The sequence below is a fragment of the Triticum dicoccoides genome, chromosome 6B (genome assembly GCF_002162155.2).
Source record: "Triticum dicoccoides isolate Atlit2015 ecotype Zavitan chromosome 6B, WEW_v2.0, whole genome shotgun sequence".
Taxonomy (NCBI): domain Eukaryota; kingdom Viridiplantae; phylum Streptophyta; class Magnoliopsida; order Poales; family Poaceae; genus Triticum; species Triticum dicoccoides.
The window spans coordinates 634,245,336-634,261,541 of NC_041391.1; positions in this window are offsets into that span (position 1 = coordinate 634,245,336).

Here is a 16,206-nt window from a genome sequence, read left to right on the forward strand (position 1 = left end):
CTGGGGTTAAGTTGTGCAACTGGAGGCCGTAGAACTCCAAGAGCCCACGGAGGAATGGATGAATAGGAAATCCGATGCCTCTTAACAGATGCGGAATAAGGCATATTCGCTCCTTTGGAGACGGATTAGGGGATCTCTCCGCTTGTTCTCCGCCGTTATAGGTGGCTATTCCGGCTCAGACGGGGACCGCGAAAGCCGGTGGGAGAAGCCCTTAGGTTTGTGACTTTATCAAACGGCTATGAGGAACTGAAGACTCTCCCCTGTCCCCTGGCTTGGGGCGAGGGGAGCAAGCAGAAGAGCTGCGACGGCCGGCCATGTTGGAATGGTTTTTTTGGGGCTCTCTGTTGGATGCTTGCTCGAGGGGGAAGAGTGAGGTTCGGATCTGGGAATCCCCGTCTCTTCAAATAGACGGCTAGCCCGAAGCATTGGGGGTGGCAAATGCAAAAATACCTTGACTCCTCGCATTCGCTCGACATGTGGAAATGGTCATTATTAAGGCACTAAAGTCGAGGAGTACAACATGGATGAGATGTCAGACACTGTTCGTCGTATCAGGTACATTGGAGTATTCAGAGATGGAACTCGCCTTGCAATGCCGAAGACAAGACTGCGCGCCAGACTCATCGTCATTGAAGCCTGGTTCAGGTGTTACTGAGGGAGTCCTGGATTAGGGGGTATCCGGACAGCCGGACTATATACATCGTCCGGACTATTGAAGCGTAAAGATACAAGACTCAAGACTTCGGCCAGTGTCCGGATGGGACTCTTCTTTACGTGGAAAACAAGCTTGGTGATCGGGATATTATATTTCCTTCCTTGTAACCGACTCCATGTAAACCCTAGCCCTCTGTGGTGTATATATAAACCAGAGAGGATGGTCCTTAGAAGGCCGATCACAATTACAATCATACCATCATAGGCTAGCTCTTAGAGTTTAGCCTCTACGTTCTCATGGTAGATCTACTCTTGTACTACTCATATCTTCAATATTAATCAAGCAGGAAGTAGGGTTTTACCTCCATCGAGAGGGCCCGAACCTGGGTAAACATTGTGTCCCTTGCTTCTTGTTACCATCATCCTAAGACGCACAGATCGGGACCCCCTACCAGAGATCCGCCGGTTTTGACACCGACAGTGAGCAATCCTCCCACTCGGGGGCTTAGCTGCAGTCCAGTACTCGCCTAAGTTTGAAAAATCCTACTGAGTGGTGAGCAATCCTCCCACTCGGGGGCTTAGCTGCAGTCCAGTACTCGCCTAAGTTTAAAAAATCCTACCGAGTGGTGAGAAATCCTCCCACTCAGGGGCTTAGATGCAGTCCAGTACTCGCCTAAGTTTGAAAAATCCTACCGGGTGGTGAGCAATCCTCCCACTCGGGGGCTTAGATGCAGTCCAGTACTCGCCTAAGTTTGAAAAATCCTACCGAGTGGTGAGCAATCCTCCCACTCGGGGGCTTAGCTGCAGTCCAGTACTCGCCTAAGTTTAAAAAATCCTATCGGGTGGTGAGCAATCCTCCCACTCGGGGGCTTAGATCTAGCCCAGTGATGAGGATACAAACTTGGGATAGGGTCATAGGCCTGATCTATACGTCCTACCCAAGGTCACTACCCTAGAAGATAAGAAGTCCAAGAGACAGCAAGAGACCCCAAGTCGAGGATGTCGAGTGCAATCCACTCGACAGTCATGTCACTCGGGAGTCTTCCTCTCTATCATCACTCGACCATCCAGAGAATCACTTGACCTATCGAAGACTAGGAGTCACTCAACGTGGCAACGGGCAGGCGTTCACTCTGTAGTCTTTAAGGTCATTAATAGCACTTAAGGCTGGCATTACCAGTAACGCCCCTACTTTATGTACATTAAGCCCCTTGTAATGGAGGATGGCTGGGGTCCTGGCGCACTCTATATAAGCCACTCCCCTCCTTTGGGACAAGGGTTCGCACCCCCGGTAATACCCCACACATAATCCAATCGACCGCCTCCAAGCACCGAGACGTAGGGCTGTTACTTCCACTGAGAAGGGCCTAAACTCGTAAACCTCGTGTGGACACCTTCACCATAGATGAGATCTTTCCCCTCCATACCTACCCCCCATTCTACTATCTGTCTTAGGACCACGACAGTTGGCGCCCACCGTGGGGCAGGTGTCTTAGCGACTTTGTCGTGGATTTGTCACGGCAGATGTCCTTAGCATGAGGACTTAGTTGTGAGGCCAACGCATCTATGTGGTAGCTTGAGAGGGGTTGATCGGGATGAGAGACGCAACACGCAAGACAAGGATTTTTGACAGCTTCGGGCCCCGGGAAACATCATCCAGTAATAACCCTACATGCTGTTTGTGGCTAGGTCTCATTATGATCATGAGAGAGTCGCTGGTAAGCCGGCTCTTTGTGTCTAGCCCTAGAGATTGTTCTTGTTCCTTCCCCCCTCTTTGGGGAGCCCTTCCCCTCCTTATATAAGTGAGAGGGGTGGGTTACATGTGGAGTCCTAGTAGCACTAGGACTAGTCTATCTTCTCTTACAAGTTAAATACAAGTCCGGGTCTTGCTTCCTTCCTCTTAAGCCGGCCTACCATAACATAATCCGGCTTTCTGGGCCTTGAGCCTCTTGGGCCTCCGGGTCTTGTCGCTCCTATGATCCGCTTGCCAGGTCACCCATAAGTCACCAGGTTCGGGCGGGTCACTTGTGAGTCGTCTAGTCAGGGCGGGCCATTAGTGAGTCGCCAAGTCCGGCCGGCTTATACATCCGGCCGGGTCATACCGCGGGGTATATCCCCGACATTAGCCCCCAGTTTAATTTGGATTTTATCCATGTTAAACTGATCTGCAACATAAACACAAGAACAAATTTGATAGGTTGTACTCCGGGTTAAATATTCTTGTAAGCCGGCACCTGATCATCCTTAAGTCCTTGACATTTCTTCCTTGATATGTATCCATGATCTCATAGCAAATCTCCTTAGCAGATATGTCCCAATTTTACCAATGCAAAAGATCCAGATACTTCCTTTGAGAAATCCGGGTCAACAGGCCAGCTTTAGAGTCAATTTGCTGACATTGGTCTCTTGTTGAGAAATATTATAAGAAAAAATCTATTTGAGTCGGTTTCCAAAACTCTGGCTTAATAAACATATTGGACTCAAGATTCATCTGGTGATCCGCCGGTTTAAAGATGTAGAGGCTGGCCAGTTATAACTGCCAAAATTGCCGGGTTGTAAATATTGATAGCACCGGGTAATAACTATTTCCGACGCCGGGTCATAATTATTGGTGACACCGGATCATGATTGCTGCAAACACCGGGTCAATCTGACCTACTCAAAACTGAGAATTTGAAGATTTTTTCCCCTTATATGTATATCACCTATAGCCCCCAAGTATCGGGTTGTCATGCTTGCAGCAACCTGGGACTTGTAATTGCCTTATGCTCATAAAACTTCAACCAGTGTAGCCCCCAAGGGCCGGCTCAGTAAGATATTGCTGAGCTGGGACTTCGTATATAATTCATTGATAATAACATCATATGATGTAATCTCCACCATGGGGCTTGAACCCACGTCCACAAGGTTAAGAGCTTTGTGCTTTACCAACTGAGCAATGGATCCTTCAATATAATGGATTAAGACTTGTGTACCTTGCACTGTTGACAAGAGCAATTGGTAGCCCCCAAGGGCCGGCTCATTACGATGAGATGAATCGGGTCTTCAATGAGGTGAACAAAAATGACTTTGCATTAGCCCCCAAGTGTCATGGTGCATGCTTGCAGCGACATGAGACTTGCATATTTGATCTTAACCTCAATTTGAATAATGTAGCCCCCAAGTGCCGGGTCATAAGCCTGCAGCGACTCGGGACTATTCCTTCCATTGTAGAATAAATCATATCCATTAATAAAATAATAGCCATTGTGCCAAAGCGACTTTGAATACCTCATCTGTTGATAAGTAAATCCAGAGTTTAAATACCCGACGGCTCTTGGCCGATGGCGATTTAATACACCTCCATTGTAAGCCGGAATGTTTATAACCCGGCGGCTTATAGCCTTTGAGAAAAATCTAGAACGGATAATCATTTTGAAGCATCAACTTTGGTAATGAGCTTGAACTTAATCATTTATATGTCATATTTCTGCAAATCCTGCAAAGAGTTTAAACAACATATGCCCTGGCAACTTAACGTCAAAAGCCAGAGCGGGTAACCACCCAAACATAGTCTTAGCCTGCTCACAAGTAGATCACAAGATCCCTATGATCCTTTGAATGATACCGCCGGCTTATGTGACCCAGACAGTGAAGTTGATAACTCAACTCTATAAGAGCCGGCACATATGATATTTGTGGCAACTCAAATACTTGCGATTGTATAAAAACAGATAAAAAAATTTAGGCTTCTGATTCGAATACGATCAGTAAACCGTTCCAAAGGGGTTAAGCTAAGATTCGAATACAATCATATAGCCCCCAATGGCGTTGGCGTTGCCGATCAAAGTGGGTATCGACAGCTATGTTCTCTTTGGTTCGAATACGACCTATGTTTGAAAAGGAAGCCCCCAAATGATCTTAAGAGTTGTTTAGCGACGCTGATTCGAATACGATCCATGTCGATTCCCAAAGGGGTTGAGCTATGATTCGGATACGATCAAGAAGCCCCCAAGTGGGTTCAGCAGTTTGCTAATCAAAAGGGTATCGACAGCTATGTTCTCTTCGGTTCGAATATGACCTATGTTTGAACAGGAAGCCCCCAAGTGACCATAAATTTGGCATCACACCGATCAAGAGGGTACCGACAGCTATGCTCGATGAGCAGGAAGCCCCCAAGTGACCATAATAAGATAAGCCGTAAGGCAGGATACCCATGTTTGAACCGCGCATCATGGCAGCAAGTTCTTTTTGGCAACCTTTACTTTGTCTGAGAACTCAAACTTTGCGAGAGATTAATTCTTTTTGAACCAGAATTTTAAACCGGATTTGAAAGCTTCAAAAATTTGTGAGGGACAAATTTACCTTGAGCCGGATTTTGAACCGGATTTGAGAGCTTCAAAAATTTGTGAGGGACAAATTTACCTTGAGCCGGATTTTGAACCGGATTTGAGAGCTTCAAAAATTTGGAAGGGACAAATTTACCTGGAGCCGGATTTTAAACCAGAGTCCTTATTTTGAGCCAGAAATCTTCTGACGGCTTTTAAATTTTCATCGATCTAGCAGTAATCTCCGGGGCCGGGTTATTTTTCCCTTCAATGATCTTGAAGTTATTGAAACCGGCTAATTTTGCCGAGTCATACCATTGTAGCCCCCGAGTCTCAAGACGACTTGAGGAGTTGGCTTGAGATTCTCCATAATTAACCGTGATATAGAGCGGTTTGAATCCTGCATGGGACAACTTGCAAACCAAAGTAATTGCTCTTTTGAAGAAAATAATATGTAATATAAAATATATTGGATAAATTTCACCTGATATGTTAAGCTAGTGATTATTCACAGAAGGTTGAGGTGACTGCGGCAGGTTATAAATGATCCCGTATGAGCCGTGTCAGCAACTCTGCCAATGGTTCCTTCCAACTGGTTGTTTGAAGTTAACCAAACTGTAGTGCCGGCGACTTGTGCACCTATCCATTGAGCCATCCAGTGCAGGCGGCGGTTGATAATATATCATAATTTGCCTCCAATTTGTTGGAAGAAGATCGGGCTTCCCAAGTAGTGACTCTCTCATACTCAATAAACAACTCATACAGACAGGTGCGGCCCGATGTGTTGATGTAAACCAGGCCACGAGAGACGGACGGTAAAGACGACTGCAACATCCGAGGCGGCACAGGCACAGACAGATAAACCAGCCATGGAATTGTAAGCCGGTGCGGACGGGCAAGTTGTCCTCCTTGTTGTAAACCGGTGCGGACGGGAGAGCCGGCCGCGGCATTGTAAGCCCGACTCTTGTAGTGAACAAATGTCATGCATAAACAATATTGCAGACCAAGGCAAAGATAAATTGTTCTTTAACAAAAACAATACGTGCTAATAAAACAAACTTAGATGGATATCACCTGGTATGCTTCGTCAAAAATTACCAGCCGTAGGGTTGCATTAATGATGACAGAGGTGGCGGCCTCGCTGAAGCTTAATTTAACCACAGGGGAGCTAGCCGCGACGTTGTAAACCGGTGCGGACGGGCAGGTCGGCCGCGGCATTGTAAGCCAGATCACGGCAGTCTGCGCGATTGTCCCTCACACAGTCACGCACAACATCACGCACGAACGCATGTGCTTCTGGTGCATTGACGTGCATCCCTGATCATCCTATATAAAATAGTACATGCCAGGAAAAACAAAATATTTTCTAAAAGATTTAACATGTACAGACATAAAAGATCAGTGTTGAGAACACCTGGTTTTTCGTCGGACGTAGCAATCGAAGCAAAATTCATCAGGTTTAATGGGCCTTCATATCCACCTATGCATCCATCAAGCTTTGGAGTGCCCAAATAGCAGTTTTTTTATGCCAATATATCATTGCCTTGGCCGAGGCTAATCATGTTAGCTTTGGCTGATACCTGCATGCACCGTTGGAGCTGTTTGTTCCTCCATGTTTGAGACAGCAGCATACGGCCCATCTGTTGGTCGAGCAGTCGTAAGGATAGACGGATTCGAGCAGTTCAACAGACAGGCATATGCAACAGTGAGTACTGATGCAGTAAGAACAACTGCTAGCAGATTGTGGATTGCTTATTTCTTCCACTGACTTTGACTTTGATCTGCTGCAAATTTACTAGTTTGGTACTTGCATTATTCCATTATTGTAGGCCGATTTGAACCATCATGTATGCATGCACTGCCCAGGGTATCTCCCTCGCCGTACCCTTCATTAGCATACTAACCTCCCGGCCTTGTACACCTTAAAACCATCGACACTGCGGTAACTGAAGCCAACAACTATCACAACCCACAAGTGTTTGGATGTCAGCCTTCATTGGCGACTTGTAGGAGAGGTGAGGTGAGGCTGTCGAGGGATAGTGGCTCTGAGGCTAGATTGAGCGGGAGCGAGGGGCAGGTGGCCGGTTCAGCTTGTTGGCTGGTGTAGGGGCGGGTCAGTGTGGCGACTCAACACAGGGGCTGAGGGGCGCTGGCGGCTCGGACTCGGGCACAGGCGGGTCACCTGCAGCCTGCGAGGCGGCTCAGCGGAGACCACCGTCTCATCAGTTCGGCGGCGGCTTTGACGGAGACCGGCAGCTCAGAGTGTGGCCGCTCTGGCGAGGGCGGCGCAAGGCGGCAGCAAGGCCGGCTTAAGACGCTGAGCAGCAGCGGCACGGGGTGAGGTCATGCGAAGCCGGCTGTCACAGAAGTGGAACGGCAGCGAAGCCGGCTGTCACAGAAGTGCAACGTCGGCGGCTTGATGAAACCGCAACAACGGAGACGGCCGACCCCGGATCGTGGCAACACACAGCATAAGCCGGCCACGGATTTAATGGTGGACAGTGAGTCAAGGCCACAGCAGAAAACAACCCCCATCTACTGAGGCGAGTTGGGGAAGGTCACGGCGGCGACTTGAAGTAGGCCAACCTCAGTAGTAACTTGGTACTCCGGAGAGGGCGGTTCGGAGGCCGCGACAGTCGTGGCGGCTCACAGGCGCAGGGCAGCTCTCCAGTGGCGGCGACTCAGCAGAGGAACAAGGCGCCGGGCGGTTCAAGGCGCGGCAGCCTACCGCACGGGTAAGACGGTGGCGGAGGAGTGAAGCGTCGGGTTGGAAATGAAGGCGGGTTGAAGATGCAGTGGCTCTGTATGTGTGTAGCGATGTGTCTCGGGGAGGAGTAAAGCCAAGGCAAGTCGCCGCGAGGCGGGCTGAATTAGGCGCGGCGCGGTGAACATAAGTCGGAGGTAGAGCGATGCGGCTCGTATGCCGAAGGAGGCAGTTTGAAGGCGGTGATTGAGGTCAGAACACAACCATGGCGGCATCTCGACCGAGGCGGCCCAAGCGAACCATGGTCGCGCAAGCCGGCAGCATGGTCAGAGACTAAACCTGCGGCTGGTGTTCGTTTCCAGGTCGCAGCTGGTTATCTACGTCTGAATCCTCTCCAGAGTCATGTTGACTTTTCTATCGACGCTGCTGATTGGATTTCGTAGATCGTGTCTCCTTGTACAGCTCAAGGCTGCAGGTAAAGGTATCCGATTCCGTGCTGAGTCTTTCTCCTGCTCGTGGCCTGATGAACATAAACCTGCTCGTGGTCTTGTATCAGAGGCCAGCTGGGTTAACTGATCCTGAACTTTGCACGCGTTATGTGCATCCTTCGTTTGATCCGGATATAGACAACGGAACCGTCAAAAAATAAGTCGCCGCCGACTCACAAAAACTCCTCGTATGAATCGGCGGCAGGCGGGCCGCAACCCTAATTTCTCTTTCAATGATCGTAACTCTTGAGGCTGATGCCAATCTTTCTAAATGACTCCTGTTGATTTGGCGACTTGCCGCAGTAAACATCTCGCAACCTCAATTTTCTTGAACGTTAAATCTCACAAACTATGAATTAGAACCGATGAACTCGAAGCTGATGTAGATCCCCTCCAACCGGCTCTTCCTCATCTAGAAATTTATGAAGTCCTCGATCCCTGGGAGAAATCCCTCCAAGAACTCAACACCATCGTGCGCAGGCCCCAAGGTGGACGCCATCTGTCGTGGATTTGCCACGGCAGATGTCCTTAGCATGAGGACTTAGTCGCGAGGCCAACGCATCTATGTGGTAGCTTGAGAGGGGTTGATCGGGACGAGAGATGCAACATGCAAGAAAAGGATTTAGACAGCTTCGGGCCCCGGGAAACATCATCCGGTAATAACCCTACATGCTGTTTGTGGCTAGGTCTCATTATGATCATGAGAGAGTCGCCGGTAAGCCGGCTCTTTGTATCTAGCCCTAGAGATTGTTCTTGTTCCTTCCCTCCTCTTTGGGGAGCCCTGCCCCTGCTTATATAAGTTAGAGGGGCGGGTTACATGTGGAGTCCTAGTAGGACTAGGACTAGTCTATCTTCTCTTACAAGTTAAATACAAGTCCGGGTCTTGCTTCCTTCCTCTTAAGCCGGCCTACCATAACGTAAGCCGGCTTTCTGGGCCTTGAGCCTCTTGGGCCTCCGGGTCTTGTCGCTCCTATGATCCGCTTGCCAGGTCACCCATAATTCGCCAGGTTCGGGCGGGTCACTTGTGAGTCGTCCAGTCAGGGCGGGCCATTAGTGAGTCGCAAAGTCCGGCCGGGTTATACATCCGGCCGGGTTATACCACGGGGTATATCCCTGACAGACTTGTTGGTGAAGTTGCAAGTTTTACCGATCGTCATCGTCATGGTTTCCGGCGGCGGATTGGCTGAGGGCCGCGAGATTCGTCTTGGCGTGCTCGTTTTCATCACTGACGACTCAGTGTGGCTTCGGGAAACTCCCCTGGATGTTGAGGCGCTCCCCGTCCGAGGGGTGATGCACTTCCGCGCATGCGTTCGCGGCGTTCACCTCCAGCAGCCGTCGACTCAGTATCAGTCGGCTCTGATGGTGTTTTCACTCCCCCGCTATTTGCCGCCGCAAGCGGTTCGGTTGATCGCAGCTTCAGTGGTGGGTGAAGCACTTTGTGGCTCGGCGTTCGTCGACCCATCAAGTCGCGGCAATCGAGCCCGACAAAACTCTCCATGGCATGTTCGATCTGTCGACTGGCTCCGCGGAGACCAGATCCGAGTGCAATAGCAGCAACCCTGCGGCTGAAGTCTTGATGGTCGACGGGCCTCACAGCCCACCTGGTTTCCACCGTGAGGACGGCGGAGACGGGGGCGGCGATCCGTCGCGCGTCCAGGAGGAATACCGACCTGAACCCTTCTCTTCGCAGCAGAGGGAAGAATTTCGTTGCCGCAACATGGATGCACTCCACACGCCCATCATTGGAGAACGCCCGAGGCTCGGGCCTTGGAGGAGGTGCGCCTAGCTAATTTGGCTGAGTGTACTCGACTGGATAACCTTCAGCGTGCTCTCGACGAGGGCGCTCAGGAGCGGATCCATGAGTCCAGTCGACGGCAGATTTTTCCGCCTCCACCTAAGGTATACCGTACTCCGATTTAGAACCTCACAGCTGCGGCCCGAATAGCAGAGTCGATCCAACCGTCCCAGTTGGAGCCTGGCAGAGGGCTGATGAAGATCCGGGCCTTGCTCCGGGTAGCGGGAGAGCAAAATACAGCAGTATCTCAGTCACGGAATAGGATTCACAGCAGATCCGTTGTAGCGGACACAGTTTAGTCGGCCCACAGCCCGAGATTGCCCCCGTGGCATGAGGGCCGTGGACAGTATGATCATCCACTCGACCGCGACAATCGTCGTCGGGGACCCACGCCTCCTCCAAGGAGTGTGTCATATGTGCCTCGACGGAACGATGATAGACGCCGTCACAGTAGTGGCGAGCGCAGACCCTCAGTCGACCCAAGAGAACCAGGCTTCGATGCGAGATCCATCCTCGTTCAAGGCCTGGTCGACCAAAACAGAGAGCACAGAGAAGACCCTGGCAGAGATCGTCGAAGTGGCAGCATAGTGCATGTTTCCAGTCCAGAGTGTTTCAGCAGGGCCATCAGGGTGGCGATGATTCCTCCCAACTTCAGGTTGGCGACCGGAGTCAATAAGTTCACTGGAGAGTCCAAGCCTGAATCTTGGCTTGAGGATTACCGAGTGGCTGTGCAGATTGGCGGTGGAAATGATCAAGTGGCAATGAAACATCTCCCTCTGATGTTGGAAGGGTCAGTGTCGGTGTCAAAACCGGCGGATCTCGGGTAGGGGGTCCCGAACTGTGTGTCTAGGCGGATGGTAACAGGAGACAAGGGACACGATGTTTTACCCAGGTTCGGGCCCTCTTGATGGAGGTAAAACCCTACGTCCTGCTTGATTGATATTGATATTGTGGATGTTTACAAGAGTGGATCTACCACGAGATCAAGGAGGCTAAACCCTAGAAGCTAGCCTATGGTATGATTGTAATGGTTGTTGTTGTTGTTGTTGTTGTGTCCTACGGACTAGAGCCATCCGGTTTATATAGACACCGGAGAGGGCTAGGGTTACATAGAGTCGGTTACAATGGTAGGAGATCTACGTATCCATATCGCCAAGCTTGCCTTCCACGCCAAGGAAAGTCCCATCCGGACATGGGACGAAGTCTTCAATCTTGTATCTTCATAGTCTTGGAGTCCGGTCGATGATGATAGTCCGGCCGATGACAGTTCGGCCGATGATGGTAGTCCGGCTATCCGGACACCCCCTAATCTGGGACTCCCTCAGTAGCCCCTGAACCAGGCTTCAATGACGATAAGTCCGGCGCGTATATTGCTTGGCATTGCAAGGCGGGTTCCTCCTCCGAATGATAGAAGATTGTGAACACCAGGATAGTGTCCGGCTCTGCAAAATAAATTCCACATTACACCGTAGAGAGAATAATATATACACAAGTTCAATCTGCTGACGTTTTTTGCGGCATGACGTCACGCCACTACCAAGCCATTACTTGAATCATTTTTTACTCTACCACCTCAGCGCATTTAGCGAAGCGGTTTCCTTGGCACGTCTTGTCGAAGCAGAGATCGTGTTCCCCCTTAATTCGGGATTCTCATCAATACGGACGTGGGTAACCCAACCGCGCCCGTCGCCACGCCCCCTCTATCGAAGGCGAGTCCCAAACGGTCACGGAGACGGCTCTCGGTATTCTCCCTCTTTATAACGGGACCAAGGCTCGTTTCTTTTCTTCAATCCACCATCGAATCCTCTCCCCGCTCCAAGTTCCAGCACCTAGAGCTCCAGATTCAAGCGCTTCGGACCTTCAACGATGTCCGGTTCCGACCTCCAGGGCCGGTGGATGCCCTCCTCCGCCACGGAGGAGGTCGTGCTAAGGCTGCGGGAGGCCAAGTACTTGGCTTATGAGATTTCGCACAGGTTGCCTGCCGAAGGGCAGGCCATCCCCACCCCCGAGCCCGGCGAGTACGTCGTTTTTGTATCCCACCTCCATCGGGGTTTAGGCTTCCCGATGGATCCTTTTGTGAGAGGGCTCATGTTTTACTATGGGTTGGAATTCCACGATTTGGCTCCGGAGTCCATCCTCCATATTTCTGCATTTATTGTCGTCTGCGAAGCCTTCCCCCGCGTCGCCCCTCACTTTGGCATGTGGCTGAAGACCTTCAATGTGGCGCCGAAGATGATCAGGGGGCGTCCAGCGGAGTGCGGCGGGGCGGCCATAAGTAGGAGGGCCGATGCCCCATGGCCCGCTGGCTCCTTCCAAGAGGAGCTTGGCCCGTGGCAGCAAGAGTGGTTCTATATTACCGTTCCGAGGGGCCGCAGACAAAAGCCGCCGCCCTTATTCCACCCGGGACCTCCACGACGGTTGATGTCGTGGGTCACCCAAGGGCTCAACTGGGGGCCGTCAAAGGACGTGCCCCTACTGCAGGGCCGGATTCGAGATCTCCAAACGAGGGAGGTTGATATGGTGGTGGTAATGCAGGTTATGCTGATTAGGCGTCTCCCGCCCTGCAAACGCCGCCCTCTCCGGCTGTGGGAGTTCAATCCGGAGGGCCCACGGATTCTTCAACACTTCATGGGTATGACACCCCTGGAGATGTACAAATTATTCTTCGGATCACAAGAGGCACGTCCGGAATTGACCGAGGATGCTGGCCTAAGCTGCAATTGCCCGGATACTCAAGTAAGTAGTTCCAAGTCCGGACATACCGTTTGTTTGCCTTTCGATGATTCGCCTTATGACCAACTTCTTTCTAAACAGGAGTGGATAGCGGAAGCAAAATTGATATGGTGTCCGGCCCCCCTCCCCGAGACCGCGCCGGATTCCGTGCTGGTCCGGATGCTTGAGGTTGCGCCTCCAGAGGAAGGTGAAGGGGAAAGCAGGAAAGCTACTGCCTCGCCTAAGGAGGCTCTTGAAAGAGGGGGGATCGAGAATCCCTCCCTCCAAGGGGAGAAGAGGACTGCCTCCAAGGACCCGGGGGCAAAAGCCCCTAAACGGGGGAAGAAATCTTCGCCAGAGGGCCCTGCGTCCGGGGAGGCCCCGGCCGCACAATCTCCCTTTGAGAATCAGCCCTCCAACGAGCCGTAAGTAGAAAGAAAGGAGTTTTATAATAAGGGACATCCCTATTTGTGCTTCTGAGGATAACTAAAGTTTTTACCTTGTAGTTCGGATCTCCGTCCTTCGCAAATGAGCTCGTCTTCGGGGGACCTTCGTCCGGAGATGATGGAGAGCGAGACGCCTCCGTCCGGGGTGCCGTCGGATAGGGCGGACGAGCCTGAAGTGTCGTCACGGAGGGAGCCCCCTGGTTTGGCACAGCCGGATAGTTCGGTGCCAACTGGTGTACGGCTGAAGGATCTTCTTGAGAAGGCGTCTATCTCAGAAGATCACCACGCATTGATGAGCATGGTGATTGAAAGGATTTCGTCCGCCGAAGGCGGGTTGCATAATGCCGTCAGGAGTTTGCTAGCGGGGTTTGAGGTACGTAAAAATGACACACCTTTTAACAGTTTTGCATATAGAATGCGCCCTGTATAGATAGTAGCCCCTGAGACTCGGTAGGTTGTCGAAATCGACAGCGTGCCGAGGATCAAAATCGCAGGTTTAAATTTCCGCCGTGCCGATGCAGGTGGCGGGTCGTCCGGGGGCCGGCCGGACTGATGGAGTTGATGAACTAAAGCGGCAACTCGCTGTTGCGGATGCGGACATCACGCTGGTCAACAGGCGACTTGATGAGTCGCAAGGTAAGTGTTTCTGTGCGGTCACTTGGTAAGGGAGCCGAAGCCAGCTCCTTACAACATGTGTATGAAATGCAGGTAGTGCCGCTGCTATGGAGAGCCTTCGGACCGAACTTGCTCAAGCCAAGGAGCAGGCCAGAAGGAGTAATGCGGCAGCCTCGAGGGCGGCCGAGGAGTTAGCGGCCGAAAGGGTCGCACACTGCCGAAGCAGGGAAGAGATGGCCGAAATGGCCGTGAAGTTAAAAGATGCTACCGACCGCAATGAGGCTCTTGGGAAGGAGCGCCTAGCGGGGCAAGAAGACCTGCAGAAGGCCACCGCCGAAGCCAAGGATGCCCGCTCTGCAATGCGGGCTATAAAGGAAGAGCTGCGCCAGGCTGGAGAAATTGTAGCTGGCAAGCCTTTTCTGCTGCGCCGAAGGTTTACGGATCCAAACTATGCTCAGCTGGGCCAACTGTGGGGTCCAGAGGACCCTTATATGGACTTAGCAGCGAGTGCGGCGGATGTCGTTGTGCATTTTCGAAGCCATAAGGATCACAAGACGGAAGAGCTATTTTGGTCTCAATTCCATAGTCCGGAGTGCTCACTTCCGCTGACCGACCGTTTGGCCGAGTGGGCTGAGCTAAATAGGTTGTCCGGGCTTGCCATGACGGATATAGTGACCCATGTCTGGCCGGATAGGCCCGAGCCGAAGAGTTACTTTGGCTTATTGCAGCAATTTCTTGGGGCGGTGCCGCATATGAAGGCAGTGAAGCGGTCGGCCTGCATAGAGGGTGCGCGGATGGCACTCGCCCGTGTGAAGACACATTGGACAAAGATGGATGCCACCGCTGTTGCGACCCCGGGTTCGAACGATAACCGGTTACCCACCGAGCACTTTTTTGGCGAAGTGTTGCGTGGTGCTCGTGTAATAGAGTCGCAGTGCTCAAAAAATGTTACGTTCGAGTGAACGTTTTTATGATGTAAAACAATATTTATGATGTAAGCGCCTTTTATACTTGTGCGTTCAAGTAATAGAGTATCTCCTATGCGGCCGTTCATGTATACGTGTGTATAACCTGAAAGATGGCAGTCGTCGGCTTCAGCCCCCACGCACAAGGTGCGGGGGTGTTCGCAAAAAATAGCGCGTTTTCACACTTAATCCGACGTCTCGGTCCTGTAAAGGAGGTGATAGCATAGCAAACGAGGCAACCGGACTATGATGCTTTATCACTTTCACTTAGCCATGGAGTTCGAGGGTGGGGCTACGACATAGCCCCTGGGGGCACCGCGCTCTCTGAATTTGGGGCGCGTATGTGCCTGACCGGGAAACGGCCCTTCGTCAAAGCGGAGGAATTCTAAACATTCCCATGGTCGATCGAGTGGTTGACCAGTCTCTCGCTGTATCATGACAGTCAGTTTTCGGCTTTCTCTACTGAGGTGCTCGCCCAGCCGAACTAGGGCACAATCGCAGTAGTTCTCCTGGTGCCGCGTTAGCCGATGATACGGAACGTAAGGCAGCAAAACACAGGAGCCGGGCGAACCCAACATTTGACCAAAGACATGATTCGGAGCTGATGCGTATAAGGCCTAACTCGAGACGCGAAACACTCCCGAAGGTGTTCGGTCTTTACAATAGCGGGCAAAACAATGCCCTAAGCCCCTTGTGTCCAAGTACGGGCAAGTTCTTCTGGCACGGCCGATGCCAAAACGCCAGTCTCCACTCTGGTTATAATGAGAAACCAGGGGATTATAGCAACAAGAGACAGTAAGAAAGGTTTACGTAGAGTCTTAGTCTGAAAAGAGTCCTTGCAACGGGTCCCTACTGCACGTCTGCGCCTGTGTCTCCGTTGTGCCGTATCCTGGACGGGTGTGCATGATGTTCATCTGTAAAAAGAGAGGAACTTAGTTTGAAAAGAAATCGTGCGAGAAAGTGCATAAAAAATTGAAATATAGATTAATAAAGCTGAGCCTATGCTAGCTCATCATGGCTTATATGTACAAACCCTTGTGAAGGGGTGTGTGGCTAGGTAGCCCCTAGCTTATTTATTCCGGACTCGTCCAGCCGTGTCCGGGGTCTCAGGCGACCTTTTAATGAAATGATGCCACGTGGACCAGGCATTTTAAGCGTAAGAGACGCGTAATGTGGTATTGCATTGAAGCGGACGAAAGCTTCCCATCCTAGTGATGCTTGAGAGCTACTTTTAAATGGGGCGACGTGAAAGGTTAGCTTTTCTCGTTGGAAGTTGTCAGGTGACCCGAACACAACTTATAGTAATAATGAAGTTGTGCACCTGGCGTAAGGGCCTGGCGCCACTCCTTTGAAGGAAGTGCGGCTATGCCGAATTGTAGTAGGGTCTATCCCAACTTGCGGATTGTGTCCGGATATAGCAGGTTTAAGTCACTGCCGCCGTCCATCAAAACCTGCGTGAATTGCAGTCCGTCTATTATGGGATCCAATATCAGGGTAGTCTATCCTGCATTTCGGATACT